The sequence below is a fragment of the Solanum lycopersicum genome, chromosome 11 (genome assembly GCF_036512215.1).
Source record: "Solanum lycopersicum chromosome 11, SLM_r2.1".
Lineage (NCBI taxonomy): Eukaryota > Viridiplantae > Streptophyta > Magnoliopsida > Solanales > Solanaceae > Solanum > Solanum lycopersicum.
This window is the reverse complement of record NC_090810.1, coordinates 27,974,615-27,990,450: the sequence shown is the minus strand read 5'-3', so window position 1 is coordinate 27,990,450 and position 15,836 is coordinate 27,974,615. Positions and strand designations below refer to the sequence as shown.

The 15,836-nt window shown below is 38.8% G+C and overlaps 1 long non-coding RNA gene across 1 annotated transcript; it reads left to right on the top strand.

The window, feature by feature from the left end:
- Nucleotides 1-4,140: 4,140 nt before the first annotated feature.
- Nucleotides 4,141-15,836, top strand: LOC138339716 (uncharacterized). The gene is made up of 3 exons (XR_011212577.1): nucleotides 4,141-4,210; nucleotides 4,842-4,913; nucleotides 14,735-15,836. It is a non-coding gene; the product is annotated as an uncharacterized lncRNA (long non-coding RNA).

Here is a 15,836-nt window from a genome sequence, read left to right as displayed (position 1 = left end):
TATTTCCGCACTTTATTGTAATGGTTGAGTTTTAGGTTGACTTGTCTTGGTGGGATAAGACGAGTGCCATCACGTCCATTTTTGGGTCGTGATAAAATGGTATCAGAGCCCCAGGTTCATAGGTCTCACGTGTGTACAAGTCGAGTCTAAATAGAGTCTCGATGATCGGTACGGAGACGTCTGTACCTATCTTCGAGAGGCTGTAGTGTCTTTTAGGAAATATCTTCACTTCTTGGATCTCTATTCTGCTTACTTGGTCCCATTTTGATTCTTATCGCTTCACTCCATTCGCTCTCATTTATGTGATGACTCGTGCGCAGTTCCTTTTGTGAATCATTGGCATGTCGTGTATTGGTTTGATGTTAGATCTTTTATTAAGGTGAAAATGATATACTTATGAAACGAATGCGTGATCATATTTGAAAGAGTTGAGTAAGGTTAGTTATCATTGTAAAATAATAATAATAAATATAGTACTTATCTGGTAATTTTTTTTTACAGCTATTTGATGGATAAAGTGGGTGACCTATTTGGAAATGATCTTCTCAATAGATATGATATAATCTAGTGGTGGATGTAACGAATTGTCACCATGTGTTACTAGTGGTACATAAAAACGGAAATGTTGATTGTTAAGTGCAAATACTAACTACTTTAGGAGTTATCTGTTGTATTACATACTCATACGATAAGTTTTGGTGTTGAATTCATATTCGAGATAACAACTAGCTTGTTAGTACGAGTGGATGTGTTAAGCATTATTTATAAGGAAGCTTTTAGTGGGGGATCTTTGGTATGATATTGATATGTTCAGGTTGTGAAATGTATTTTGTTGATTGTAAATGAGTGTTGATTTCATCTTAAATTCCATCGAAGTGGAAATATGGATGATAAAATTATAAGTAAAGGAAGTCTCAAAAAGTATACTTGTGCGAATGTATTTGAGAATTTTAGTAAGAAAGTGCATATAAATTGAGTAAGTACCTTGGATGGTTGGCATAACTAGGTTTGGATTTTCATGTTAATGGCGAGGCTAAATTTGTAGTGAGGAAAATGACGAACTAAGCACGATGATGATTTTATGACGCATTATGATTGAAATGCAACTATATGATACGTGTGTTGGTCAAAACGATTTTTTTATGGTAATGATGAATTTTGAGTATCTAAGGTTATGGTTGTTTCTATTTCATAAGTAGTGTGGTTTTATGGTAATGTTCAAAAGGAGTTGGGATGTCATCAAATAAAATTGAAAGGAGCTAGAGCCATAATGGAAAGAATTAGTGGTAATTAGTTTAACTTTTAGAGCGAGGATAAAACTAGGCTATTTTACACTGTTTGCAAGGGTTGAGGATGTATCGTCAAAGGAATTTGGAGAATTGGGTTCAGAGACAAGTGATTTTACCTGTTTCTTCCAGATTATGATATAATATAGTGTCACAAGTTCAATAGATTGATTAAACAAGAATAAACTATTGGATAAAACTTGAGAAAGGAGTGTACGGACGTTCAACTCGAGTATGATGATTAGTTCTTTTGTGGTTTTGATTTGGTAAGGAGTACGATAAGATTTTTAGAAAAAGATATGGTAGGGTCAATGAAGAGGAGATCAACGATAAGTAAAATACGTTAAGTAAATTTTTTTTGGTATGAGTTAATGTTGTAAGATAATGGGATTGTGTTACATGGTTGGGATCAAAACTTCAAGTTTACATGGCAAGTTTAGATTTGTGATAGTGTATCTTGTCAAGGTATGAATTGGTAAGGTAAGAAATGATCGATCACATTGAGTATAAACCATTTAGAAGGACTTAAAATTGAGTAGTACATTTGGTTAGTTTTGATTGTTATACCTAAGGTTTCCCATATTGTTGGCCAAAAAAAAAGACTGGTAAGTGAGAAGAGTTCAAGTTATTTGAAATTTCCGTCGTGGAAAGATTTTAAGAGAGGCAAAGGAACAATAAGACCTCTCGTACAAACATTTGATTCGGAGGTGATGGTTGTAGTGATTTCGCCTTTGAGTTTAAATATGACTATAAGATGTGAACTAGTTCAGCACCTACTCACTATGGGTTTATTATTAACTTTTTCTAAATATTAAATTTTGATTGGGTTACAATAAATGACGTAAGGAAGATTATACATGGTTATGTCGAGCTAGATTGTTCAGAATGTCATTGAGTAACAAACGGATGTTAAATAGTGTGGACCTACAGTTTTACACGATTAATGAGGATTGGAGGGGATTAAAATTATTTTGTTGACGAGACAAAATAGATTGTTATAATGTGTTACATAGGCATTTTATGGTGAGTAGAGGTTATGAGATTATAGTATATACAAATATTGGAGTGATCAAGGGTTTCTTTGAGTTATCGCATGAGGTAAATGATGGTACAGATGGTGGTTGAAAATGGTATGTGAAAGTTTAGGTGAAGTTGACATTAAGTGTGACTTAATTATTTTACCCTAAAGAAGAAATATAGATTTGAAATTAGTGTTATCGGTCTTGGATGTGACTTATATCTATTATGAGATGCTTAAATGGAAGGATAAGAAACCATGGTTCAAAGTCTTGGAGACTACAATGTGCTTGCTAAGGAGAATGTGATACTAATGACTGTGTGAAAGTAAGGTAAATGGTTGGTGTGGTTATGATATTTGTTAATATTAATAGTGTTGGCTTTGATGGAGTACTGTGAGAAGTATGCAGGGTTTGGCTAATCCAACATGTGTAAAATTGTAATGGAGATCAGACTGGTTGATTTTGGGTGGAAAAAAAAATTAAATAAAAAAATAAATAAATTGAGGGATGTAGTCAGATGAATGAAAATATTGATATGCGAATTATGGAGAAAGTATCTAGAGTTATTCGACCTTGATTCCGTATATTCTTAAGTTGACCACCTATTTCGTTTCGGACATGATTTGGAGTATGATTCGTTGCATATGCCCACGTTTTTTTTACATCTATGGGTGAATTCCTAGTGGTGGATCGGGTGTACCGATCTTGTGATTGTCCTCTTGGTAGGATGACATTTTTGGTTAGACTTATTCATTTCAATTATGGATGATTTGCTATTGTTTGGAAAGTTGAAGTATAGTAGTGATTCTACACACACAATCTTCTTTAAGAGTTCATAAAAGTGCTACCATAGATACCTACAGCTGTTTGATAATCTTAGTATTCATCTCATCATCGAGGTCACATTTCGAATATGTGTGATTGAATGAAGGGAGCATTGGGTATAGCTCTACCATTATTAAAGGTTGTCTACAATAATAGCTATTGATATAACATTTTGATAGTGTGGTTCGAGGTTCTATTAGCTTGAGTAAATCGCTAGTTAAGTGGTTACTTGATCTTGTTCTTCTTTGGGTTAGATAGGTTTGATTCTCCCTTGATTTCTATTGATGTTTAAAGATCAGATTTTTATAGTTTAATCTCGTGAAAAGATTATGTTGTGACAAGAAAGTCTTGATAAGATCTCTAATGTTTTGTGTATTATGACTGTGTGGTGGTTGGTTAAATTTCACTTCTGATTGTAGTTAGTATCGATTCAGAATGTTATTTTGGTTATGTCAGGAGAAATTCGTCATGATGGTTGTGTTAAAGCTCCAATAAGTTTAGTTTATATTCAATTCATGAGTTAGTGTGTGTCTAGATAACCATTCTTGATTTATAGATCTTCCTATATTTTATTCGAAAGTTCAGACATTAGTAGTTGATCCTGATGGAATGGTTTTAAGAAGATGCTCACTTGAATAGATGAACACCAACTAGTAGGTCATAACATAAGATTTGGGTAACATTATTATTCTTCTTTCTCCTTCTTATGTTCGAGGACGAACATGATTTTTAGTGGTGGATAATGTAATGACTCGGAAGGTAATTTCTGGAAATTATCATAAAATTATCATTTTAGCTCTCTCGACATTTATCCCGAGTCATTTATGATCAATCGTCAAATTTGGTTTGAGAATTTTAAACTATTAAACAACTATTATTATTTTAAAAAAAAGTTATTTATTATATATTTTAATAAGTGGTAAATGAGAAAGGTCCATAACCCTATACCACTGGACCCATGTACTAATTAAATTAAATAGGGTTAAATTTTGAGTCATAATTAAAGAGGAAACGGAAAGAGTCAGATTGGAACTCCAAAACCTTAGTTGTGGCGTCGATGGAGTTACGTGTGTGCTTCAGGTATATTAGTTTCTAGACTAGTTCACTTCGTTACTGTTTGAGGTTCTTCTGGTGCCACAGTTAGTGGAGAAATATGATGGTAAACTAATGTCAATGTAATGATTAGTTAATTATTTGGTCAAGAAAAGTTTTTACATCTTATTTTATATTAACGTCTTTAATTTGTAGTTGTTTGAGTACTTGCAGAGGTTAGTGGAGCAACTTTTATGATTTTCAATTTTCTTTTACAATTAGAACTTAGAATAAGTTCACACAAATTAATATTGTAGTTCAACACAATGAATGCACTCCGTCAGGAAATAGTGGAGGAACTTACGTATAATTTCCTTGTTAATTTTTTTGGGATTCATGGGTTTTTCATATTAATATGGTTTAGTATTTTGGAATAAGTAATTAAATATTGGTATATTATATCATGTCAAAACTATTAGGTTGTGATAATTGAAGAGAATAGAACTTAACCCTAGATTTGAAGTTTGGAGAAAATTGAAAGAGATGACATGTTATTGACATCAACATTAGGCATTTGATTATAAATTTGAGTGATTTCTTTTTTTTGTTCGAGTCTAGACAGAAAGTAATGTGGGTGTTTTGAGTTTGAAAATCTTATTGTGATTAGTTATGTGAATAGATTGCATTATTATGGAAGCTTAACGAAAAGGAGGAAGGCTAAAGTCCCGAAGTGATTGTTCGATAAATTGAGGCAAGTGGATTTCTAAACTCTTGTTAAGTGTATGGAATGCGTGTATTTCCTTGTGATATATGTTTGGGAGTAACGGGATTGGTGATGGGTTGACTTGTCCGCATTGATTAATTTTAATGATGAAATAAAAGGGATAACAAAAGGCGATGTGATTAATTATTTATGTGTGATGTGTTGAGAAAAGTTTGATGGCTTGTTGAATCATTGTTGATGTGATTTCATGTTTGTGTGGTTGTGAACTGTGCAATGTTATGAAAATGGTCATCTTCTCATTATTTGTGTGAACATGACATTGCATTATTCTGAGGCATGGTTGTGGAAGTGTTATGTGCATTGAGAAAGAATGATAACTTAAAGAGGATGTACCATTTCGAGGGACGTATCGCACGACGCGATGGTTACTATATTTTGAGGGACGTATCGCGCGCCGCGATGGATACTATATTTCGAAGGACGTATCACGCGCCGTGATGGTTACTGTTATCGAGGGTCGTGTCTGTCACGACCCAAATCCGGGCCGCGACTGGCACCCACACTTACCCTCCTATGTGAGCGAACCAACCAATCTAAACCTTAACATTTCAATATAATATCGACATAAAGTAATGCGGAAGACTTAAACTCATTAATAAAATCAATAACTATTATCATTCCCAAAATCTGGAAGTCATCATCACAAGAACATCTATAATCAAATTACTAAACTAAGAATATTCTAAGAAGCTAAAAATACATAAGAAGCTAGTCCATGCCGGAAGTTCAAGGCATCAAGACTTGAAGAAGAAGATCCAGTCCAAGCTAGAAGCATTAGCTCACCCTGAATTTCCGATGTAGTAAGACTGGCTTGAGTTACTTTTGAGTCGAAGATGACGGCACATTTGCTGCACTCCACAAATAAACAAGAAGAAAACAATAAAAGTAGGGGTCAGTACAAAACACGGGTACTGAGTAGATATCATCGGTCAACTCAAAATAGAAAACACTATGTATTAAGCAATATCATAAAATCAACTAACCTCCTTAGCATGCAGCATTTACAGTTACCATAACCCTTGGGTACAACACCAAGCACATCAATGAGGACTCACACCTCCTCATCATACTCATTTGGGGATTTAGTTCATTAGATTGGATATATTAACATATTTGAAGATTCATTATCTTTATTCCCCTCGTGTCGGTACGTGACACTCCGCTCCTCAATATACTATCCTGGTTTCGGAACGTGACACTCCGATCCTCATTCTATCCTGGTACCGGAACGTGGCACCCGATCCATATTCTATCCTGGTGTCGAAACGTGACACCCGATCCATATTCTATCCTGGTGTCGGAACGTGACACCCGATCCATATTCTATCCTGGTATCGGAACGTGGCACCCGATCCCCTAATCTCACCACTTTCGTTCATCAAGCCTTCTTTTATACCAAGGAATCATCATTAACAAAGTAGATTAGGGTTCCTTTTCAAGATTTGGGGTTCAATAGCTTCATCATGCTTATTTATTCACAATTACATAATCACATCATTCATGCAAGAGTACAATTAAGCATATAGAAGGTTTACAATACTGCTAACACATATCATTCGCTATTAAGAGTTTACTATGAATAGCATGAAAACCATAACCTACCTCCACCGAAGATTAGAAATCAGGCAAGCAAATTCCCAAAGCTTTCTGTCCTCTTCGTCCCTCCTCTTTCTCGTTCAACTTTCTCTCTCTTTCTCTTGTTCTTTCTATTTTCTTTATTCAAACCCTCTTTCTTTTACCCTAATTAGTATATAATTAAGGATAAAAGATGGCAATAATGCCCCACTAATTAACTTAAGGTTACCTCTTTTAACCCCCAAGTAATTAGACTTATTAACATTAACCCACTAACTTTATAATTTAGGCAAGAATAGTCAAAAACGTCCCCTAAAACGTATCAAGAAATCCGACCCAGACTGGGATTGCGCAACCTCTGACGGGCCGTCGTGCCTGCGACGGTCCGTCCTGCAGGTCGTCGCAAAGTTCAGAGACCCAAATTTCCACCAAGGGTCTGTGACGGTCCGTCACACCTGTGACAGTCCGTCCTGCCATTTCGTTACGAAGTTCAGAGAGTCGATTTTCAGTACCCAATTTTCAGTTTTTCTAAGTGTTTTGAAACGAGACCCTGCGACGGTCCGTCGTGCCCATGACGGTCCGTCGTGGGGTCCGTCGCCTCAGCCTGTTTTTCCAGAATTAAAATCTGCTGCTCAAAACGACTAAACAGGTCGTTACATTAGATACCAATTTACCCGTCGTTCGTCCCCGAACGATCACAAGAAGGAAAACAAGGGCGAAAAGGAATACCTGAATCTGTAAACAGATATGGGTATTTTTCTCGCATATCCGCCTCCTTCTCCCAAGTGGCTTCTTCAACGGGTCGATTCTTCCATTGAACTTTGATGGATGCAATCTCCCTTGACCTCAACTTGCGAATTTCTCTATCTAGAATGGCAACAGGTTCCTCCTCATAAGACAAATTCTCATCAAGCAAAACTGAATCCCAACGGATAATGTAATTTCCATCCCCATGATATCTTTTCAACATAGACACATGGAATACCGGATGCACTCCGGACAGCCCTGGAGGCAAGGCTAACTCATAAGACACCTCCCCTACTCGCTTAAGTACTTCAAATGGACCAATATACCTTGGGCTAAGTTTACCTCGCTTACCAAATCGCATCACCCCTTTCATTGGCGAAACCTTCAACAAGACTTGTTCACCTTCCATGAACTCTAAGTCTCTAGCCTTTCGATCTGCATATTCTTTTTGTCTACTTTGTGCCGCTAGAAGCTTTTCTTGAGTAGACTTCACTTTTTTTATCGAATCCCTCAAAAGGTCAGTACCCCAAGGTCTAACCTCGAATGCATCAAACCAACCAATGGGAGACCTACATCTCCTCCCATACAATGCTTCAAATGGGGCCATATCAATACTTGAGTGATAGCTATTATTGTATGAAAACTCCGCTAAGGGTAGGAAGCTATCCCAATGGCCACCAAACTCTATCACACATGCACGAAGCATATCCTCCAACACTTGAATCGTCCTTTCAGACTGACCATCGGTCTGAGGATGGAACGCAGTACTAAGGTCCAACCTAGTACCCAATTCCGCATGCAATGTTTTCCAAAACTTAGAAGTAAACTGCGTACCTCTATCTGATATGATGGATAGTGGAACCCCATGCAATCGAACGATTTCTGAGATATAGATCTTGGCTAACTTCTCTGCATTGTAAGTCACCTTTACCGGAATGAAATGAGCAGATTTAGTTAACCTATCAACAATCACCCAAATGGAGTCATACTTACCCATTGTCCTTGAAAGACCAACCACAAAGTCCATTGCAATTCTTTCCCACTTCAATTCCGGAATGGGCATTCTCTGAAGTGTTCCTCCGGGCCTTTGGTGTTCATACTTTACTTGTTGATAGTTTGGACACTTGGCAATAAAGTCAACAATATCACGCTTCATTCTACTCCACCAAAAGTGTTGTTTTAGGTCACGATACATCTTGGTTGCACCCGGATGTATAGAATACCTTGAACTATGAGCCTCTGTCAGAATAGTGTTGATCAAATCATCGACGCGGGGTACACATACCCTTCCCTTGATTCTCAAAATACCTTCCTCATCGATTTGTGCTTCCTTAGCCTCTCCTCGCAATACCTTATCTTGGATTCTTCTTAGTTTCTCATCATCAAACTGTTTTCCCTTAATCTTGTCAAGAAAAGAAGATCTTGACTCCACACTAGCCAACAATCCTCCCTTCTCATTTACTTCTAATCTCATCAAGTCATTAGCTAGAGTCTGAACCTCTCTAGCCAATGGGCGTCTAGAAGCTTGCAAGTGAGCTAGACTTCCCATGCTTCCCATCTTTCTACTTAAAGCATCAGCTACAACATTCGCCTTCCCCGGATGATACAAAATAGTGATGTCGTAGTCCTTCAGTAGTTCCATCCATCTCCTCTGTCTCAAGTTCAAATCTTTCTGAGTAAAGACATACTGTAGGCTACGATGATCCGTATAGATCTCACACTTAACCCCATATAAATAGTGTCTCCATTGCTTTAATGCAAACACTACCGCAGCCAATTCCAAATCGTGGGTCGGATAGTTATGTTCATGCACCTTTAGTTGCCTTGAAGCATAAGCAATCACACTCTTCTCTTGCATTAGTACTGCACCCAAACCAGAATAGGATGCATCACAATAAACAATGAAGTTCTTACCCTCTACTGGCAAGGTAAGGATAGGTGCGGTAGTCAACAAAGTCTTGAGCTTCTGAAAGCTTTCCTCACATTCGTCCGACCATACAAATGGAACATTCTTCTTAGTCAAGTTCGTCAATTGGGAAGCAATAGAAGAGAATCCCTAGACAAATCGGCGGTAGTAGCTAGCTAACCCAACAAAGCTCCTTATTTCTGACACGTTAGTGGGTCTTACCCAATTCTTCACTGCCTCAACCTTAGAAGGATCCACCATCACTCCTTCCTTAGAAACCACGTGCCCTAAGAAGGACACTGCATCTAGCCAAAACTCACACTTAGAGAACTTGGCATAAAGCTTTTTCTCCCTCAACATTTCCAATACCATTCTCAAATGCTCTTCATGTTCCTTCTTGCTCTTTGAGTATATTAATATATCATCAATAAATAAGATCACGAAGAGGTCCAAATATGGCTTAAAAATCCCGTTCATCAAGCTCATGAACGCAGCAGGGGCATTCGTAAGACCAAAAGACATCACTACAAATTCGTAATGCCCATACCTCGTTCGAAAAGCAGTCTTTGGCACATCCGTTGCCCGTATTTTCAATTGATGATAACCGGATCTCAAGTCAATCTTAGAGAAGACACAAGCACCTTGTAACTGATCGAACAAGTCATCAATGCGGGGAAGAGGATACTTGTTCTTTATGGTTACCTTGTTTAGTTGTCGGTAGTCTATACACATTCGAAAACTCCCATCCTTCTTCTTTACAAACAAAACTGGAGCACCCCAAGGAGATGCACTTGGTCTAATAAAGCCTTTGTTTAACAACTCTTGAAGTTGGGCTTTTAACTCTCTTAACTCCGTGGGAGCCATTCTATAAGGGGGTATCGAAATGGGGCGAGTACCCGGTTCAAGGTCAATACAAAAATCAATATCCCTATCTGGTGGCATACCAGGAAGATCTGCAGGGAACACATCCAGAAACTCACGAACAACCGAAACCGACTCAATCGAAGGTACTTGGGTAGTGTCATCCTTAAGATGTGCCAAGAAAGCTAAACACCCTTTACTAACCATTTTCTTAGCACGAAGAAGGGAGATGATACGCACCGGTTTGGAAGTGTAGTCACCCTCCCAAACTAACGGATTTGTCCCAGGCTTGGCTAACGTCACCGTTTTAGCATTACAATCCAAAATCGCAAATTGCGGAGAAAGCCAAGTCATACCCAGAATTACATCAAAATCATCCATTTCTAAGATAACTAAATCTACATAAGTGTTGCTCCCCACAAAGTTCACCAAACAAGACCTATAAACCTTTTCAACCACCACAAACTCACCCACCGGAGTAGAAACATGAATAGGCATATCAAGAAATTCACAATGTAAATTTAGACCATTAGCAAATGAGGAAGATACATAAGAAAATGTGGATCCAGGATCAAACAATACAGAAGCCATGCAATCACAAACAAAAAGATTACCTGTGATGACAGCATCAGATGCCTCCGCTTCAGACCGTCCAGGGAAAGCATAACAATGGGCCCTGTCGTTCGTCTGTCCGTTGCCCCTACCTTGTTGTGATGTAGTGGCTCCAGTTTGCCCATCACCTCGGCCGTTTTGGTGACCACCATTTCCTCGACCACCACGTCCTCCAAAATAACGGCCTCTGCCATGACCACCTCTACCTCTAACATTTGGAGGTCTGTAACTCTGTTTTGGACAATATCTCTTAATATGTCCAATCTCCCCACATCCATAGCACTCTCTGGGTTCATGCATAGGTCTCTCAGAGAAGTGTTGACCGGTCGGAGGTGGACCCCCAACTACAGTCTGTAGTGAAGACTGAATTGGTCGGACTGAGTAACTTCCCGAACCCTGTCCTCTAGTGTAAGCACCATTAAACTCACCTCCCTTTTGAAACCTTTTTGATGTCGATGTCGGGGTGAAGTCGTCTGGCTTCACTCCTTCCACTTCTATCACAAAGTCTACCACCTCTTGGAAGGATTTTGTCGTTGCCGCTATCTGTAAGGCCGAAATCCGCAATTCTGACCTCAACCCCTTCACAAACCGGCGAATTCGCTCTTGTGGACTGAAACACAGTTGGGTGGCATATCGGGATAATGCACGAAACTTAGCCTCATATGCATTGACCGACATCCTACCTTGCTCTAGGCTCAAGAACTCATCCCTTTTCCTATCCCTCAAAGTTCGGGGGATATACTTCTCCATAAACAAGCTAGAGAATGAGGCCCAAGTCATAGGTGGTGCCTCTGTTGGTTGACACTCAATATGTGACCGCCACCACATTTTGGCGTTCCCTTGAAGCTGATAACTCACGAACTCAACACCAAACCGTTCTACTATACCCATCTTGTGTAGTAGCTCATGACAGTCAACCAGAAAATCGTAAGCATCCTCAGATTCCGCACCCTTAAAGACTAGAGGTTTCAATTTCAAGAACTTACTTAAAAGTTCATGCTGATCATTTGTCATTATAGGCCCAGTAGTCAGACGTGGAAACGTGCCTATTTCCAATGGAACATCCATGCGGGGAGCCATAGTAGCCGCATGTTGTACCTCCGGAGCCTGAGGTGCTGGTGCAGAAAACACTGGGGTGTCTGGCCGTGATCAGATAACCCGCTAAGATAAGCCAGAACCTGATTGATCATCTCTGGGGTAGGTTGGGGTGGCAATCCCTCATTCTGCACTTGTTCAGTTTCCCCATCCTCCCCTTCTCTTATTACTTCCTCAGTCGGTGGAGGAGTCACTGCCCTAGTATCAGATGGTCTAGGCGCTCGTCCTCTTCCCCTAGAGGACGTCCTCCCAAAACCTCTACCACGGCCTCTTGCCGTTGCTCTTCCTCGAGCCACAGCCCCAGTGGATGGCTAGACGCACCCTGTCCTGCTGGTGCCGGTGTTGGTGTTGGCGTAGTCGTTGCTCTAGTTCTAACCATCTGCGAAAGAGAGTGAAGATGGTCAGATACCAATTTGTATCACCTAGATACCTATTGGATTCAAGTAGTAGCACGAAAGAAAGAAAGAAAGAATGGAATTTTCCTAAAGTCTTATAGCATCTCAAAGAAAAGTAAAGGTGTCCCCCTACCGTTCCTTAAGACTCTACTAGACTCGTTCTTGTGTGATGAGACCAACGAACCTAATGCTCTGATACCAAGTTTGTCACGACCCAAATCCGGGCCGCGACTGGCACCCACACTTACCCTCCTATGTGAGCGAACCAACCAATCTAAACCTTAACATTTCAATATAATATCGACATAAAGTAATGCGGAAGACTTAAACTCATTAATAAAATCAATAACTATTATCATTCCCAAAATCTAGAAGTCATCATCACAAGAACATCTATAATCAAATTACTAAACTAAGAATATTCTAAGAAGCTAAAAATACATAAGAAGCTAGTCCATGCCGGAAGTTCAAGGCATCAAGACTTGAAGAAGAAGATCCATTCCAAGCTAGAAGCATTAGCTCACCCTGAATTTCCGATGTAGTAAGACTGGCTTGAGTTACTATTGATTCGAAGATGACGGCACGTTTGCTGCACTCCACAAATAAACAAGAAGAAAACAATAAAAGTAGGGGTCAGTACAAAACACGGGTACTGAGTAGATATCATCGGCCAACTCAAAATAGAAAACAGTATGTATTAAGCAATATCATAAAATCAACTAACATCCTTAGCATGCAGCATTTACAGTTACCAAAACCCTTGGTTACAATACCAAGCACATCAATGAGGACTCACACCTCCTCATCATACTCAATTGGGGATTTAGTTCATTAGATTGGATATATTAACATATTTCAAGATTCATTATCTTTATTCCCCTCGTGTCGGTACGTGACACTCCGCTCCTCAATATACTATCCTGGTGTCCGAATGTGACACTCTGATCCGCATTCTATCCTGGTACCGGAACGTGGCACCCGATCCATATTCTATCCTGGTGTCGGAACGTGACACCCGATCCATATTCTATCCTGGTGTCGGAACGTGACACCCGATCCATATTCTATCCTGGTACCGGAACGTGGCACCCGATCCCCTAGTCTCACCACTTTCGTTCATCAAGCCTTCTTTTATACCAAGGCATCATCATTAACAAAGTAGATTAGGGTTCCTTTTCAAGATTTGGGGTTCAATAGCTTCATCATGCTTATTTATTCACAATTACATAATCACATCATTCATGCAAGCATACAATTAAGCATATAGAAGGTTTACAATACTACTAACACATATCATTCACTATTAAGAGTTTACTACGAATAGCATGAAAACCATAACCTACCTCCACCGATGATTAGAAATCAGGCAAGCAAATTCCCAAAGCTTTGTGTCCTCTTCATCTCTCCTCTTTCTCGTTCAACTTTCTCTCTCTTTCTCTTGTTCTTTCTATTTTCTTTATTCAAACCCTCTTTCTTTTACCCTAATTAGTATATAATTAAGGATAAAAGATGGCAATAATGCCCCACTAATTAACTTAAGGTTACCTCTTTTAACCCCCAAGTAATTAGACTTATTAACATTAACCCACTAACTTTATAATTAAGGCAAGAATAGTTAAAAACGTCTCCTAAAACGTATCAAGAAATCCGACCCAGACTAGGATTGCGCAACCTGTGATGGGCCGTCGTGCCTGCGACGGTCCGTCCTGCACGTCGTCGCAAAGTTCAGAGACCCAAATTTCCACCAAGGGTCTGTGACGGTCCGTCACACCTGTGACGGTCCATCCTTCCATTTCGTTACGAAGTTCAGAGAGTCGATTTTCAGTACCCAATTTTCAGTTTTTCTAAGTGTTTTGAAACGAGACCCTGCGACGGTCCGTCGTGCCCATGACGGTCCGTCGTGGGGTCCGTCGCCTCAGCCTGTTTTCCAGAATTAAAATCTGCTGCTCAAAACGACTAAACAGGTCATTACAGTGTCGTGCGCCGCGACAGATGCATGGACAGATATGTCCCCCATGGGTCCCAGACTGAGAGACAGCGGGTGTATATCACTAGGTCAGACATGCATCATTATACTTGACATTGCATTACACATACTTATCATTGGTGAACTTGATATTGTATTTTGCTGATCTTCTGATTGCCTTTCTGCGGAACTTGTGATTGATTAATACTGAGCTTGTTATTGAGGATATATAATTTGTTGAAGTGTTGTTGTTGAGGATATGTAATTTATTGAAGTGTGTTATTGAGGATACGTAAATTTGTGGAAGTGTTGCTATTGAGGATATCTAATTTGTTTAAGTGTTGATGTTGAGGATATATAATTTGTTAAAGTGTTGTTGTGGGGGATATGTAATTTGTTAAAGTGTTGTTGTGGAGGATATGTAATTTGTCTAAATGTTTTTGTTGAGTTACGTTCTATGTAAACTGTGAGTTGTTAGGTTGGGCTGTTGTTTATGCAGGTTGTAGTTGTGGAGGTTCGGTTGGGGGTGGTAGGAGTACCGTATTTCATCCCCTTAGCTTGTGTTTAGAGGTTTACTTGCTGAGTACCGTGTGGTTTGGTACTCACCCCTTGCTTCTACAAATTTTTGTAGGTTACTAGCCCGGACTTTTATGATATATTCTCTTCTTTTCCGAGGCTTCCTGGAGATTTTGTGAGGCAGTTGTTGGTCATCTCAGCATCCCTCCTTACTCTTGTTTATGATTTTGTTCTACTCTAGAAACAATATCATATGAGACTTATATTTTCTTTTGATCCGATTGTAATATTTTAGAGGCTTGTACACGTGACTACCAGGTTTTGGGGGGTTTTATTAAGTTGCTTATATTTTATTTCCGCACTTTATTGTAATGGTTGAGTTTTAGGCTGACTTGTCTTGGTGGGATAAGACGAGTGTCATCACGTCCATTTTTGGGTCGTGACAGTTTATGTAGAAATGATTAGCCATTTAAGGTTTATGTTGCTACATATGAGACATATGTTGATATAGATTACCCATATGTTGCTACAAAGACATATGATACTACATATGTCACATATGTTGTGATAAAAGACCCTTTTCTTTCCATATTTGATTGCATACTTGCTCTCAATATAACATCACATACTATATACTTGCTCTTAATATAAGATAAAATAATATGGGTGATAATTTAAAACATTGTCTTTAATTATAAACACATTGTCAAGGTTGTAAGCTCTAGATAATATCCCAACAACACAAACCCATTGTATTCGACCAACCGAAGAATGTGTCTAGGAATTGGTTCAATTAGTGGAAGGATATTGGGATGAGTCTAGGAATATTTATAGAGTGCAACACACCTAATGTTCAATTATGTAAACCAACATTATCAGAACTTAAATTCTTATGCAATATATAACTCGAGGAAACATTTTCTGATCTAAACCAACCATCTAATACTTCAATTATTAGCCACTTATTATACATTGTCCAGTGATTTCACTTAATAATTTTTGAGTGATTATCCTCAATAGAGTAACATTTTTCCCCACCCTAGTCCCAAGACACCTTATCAAAGGATAACATTTTGTAGGAGACTCGTACATTTATGCTTCTGTATTTGAATCTCCATTCTTAGAAGGGATACGTTTCCTTCAAAATTAAGCATTTAGAGTCAATATATATTAGAGTGATATTTCTAGATTCTAGGAAACATAATATTCCTCCCCCT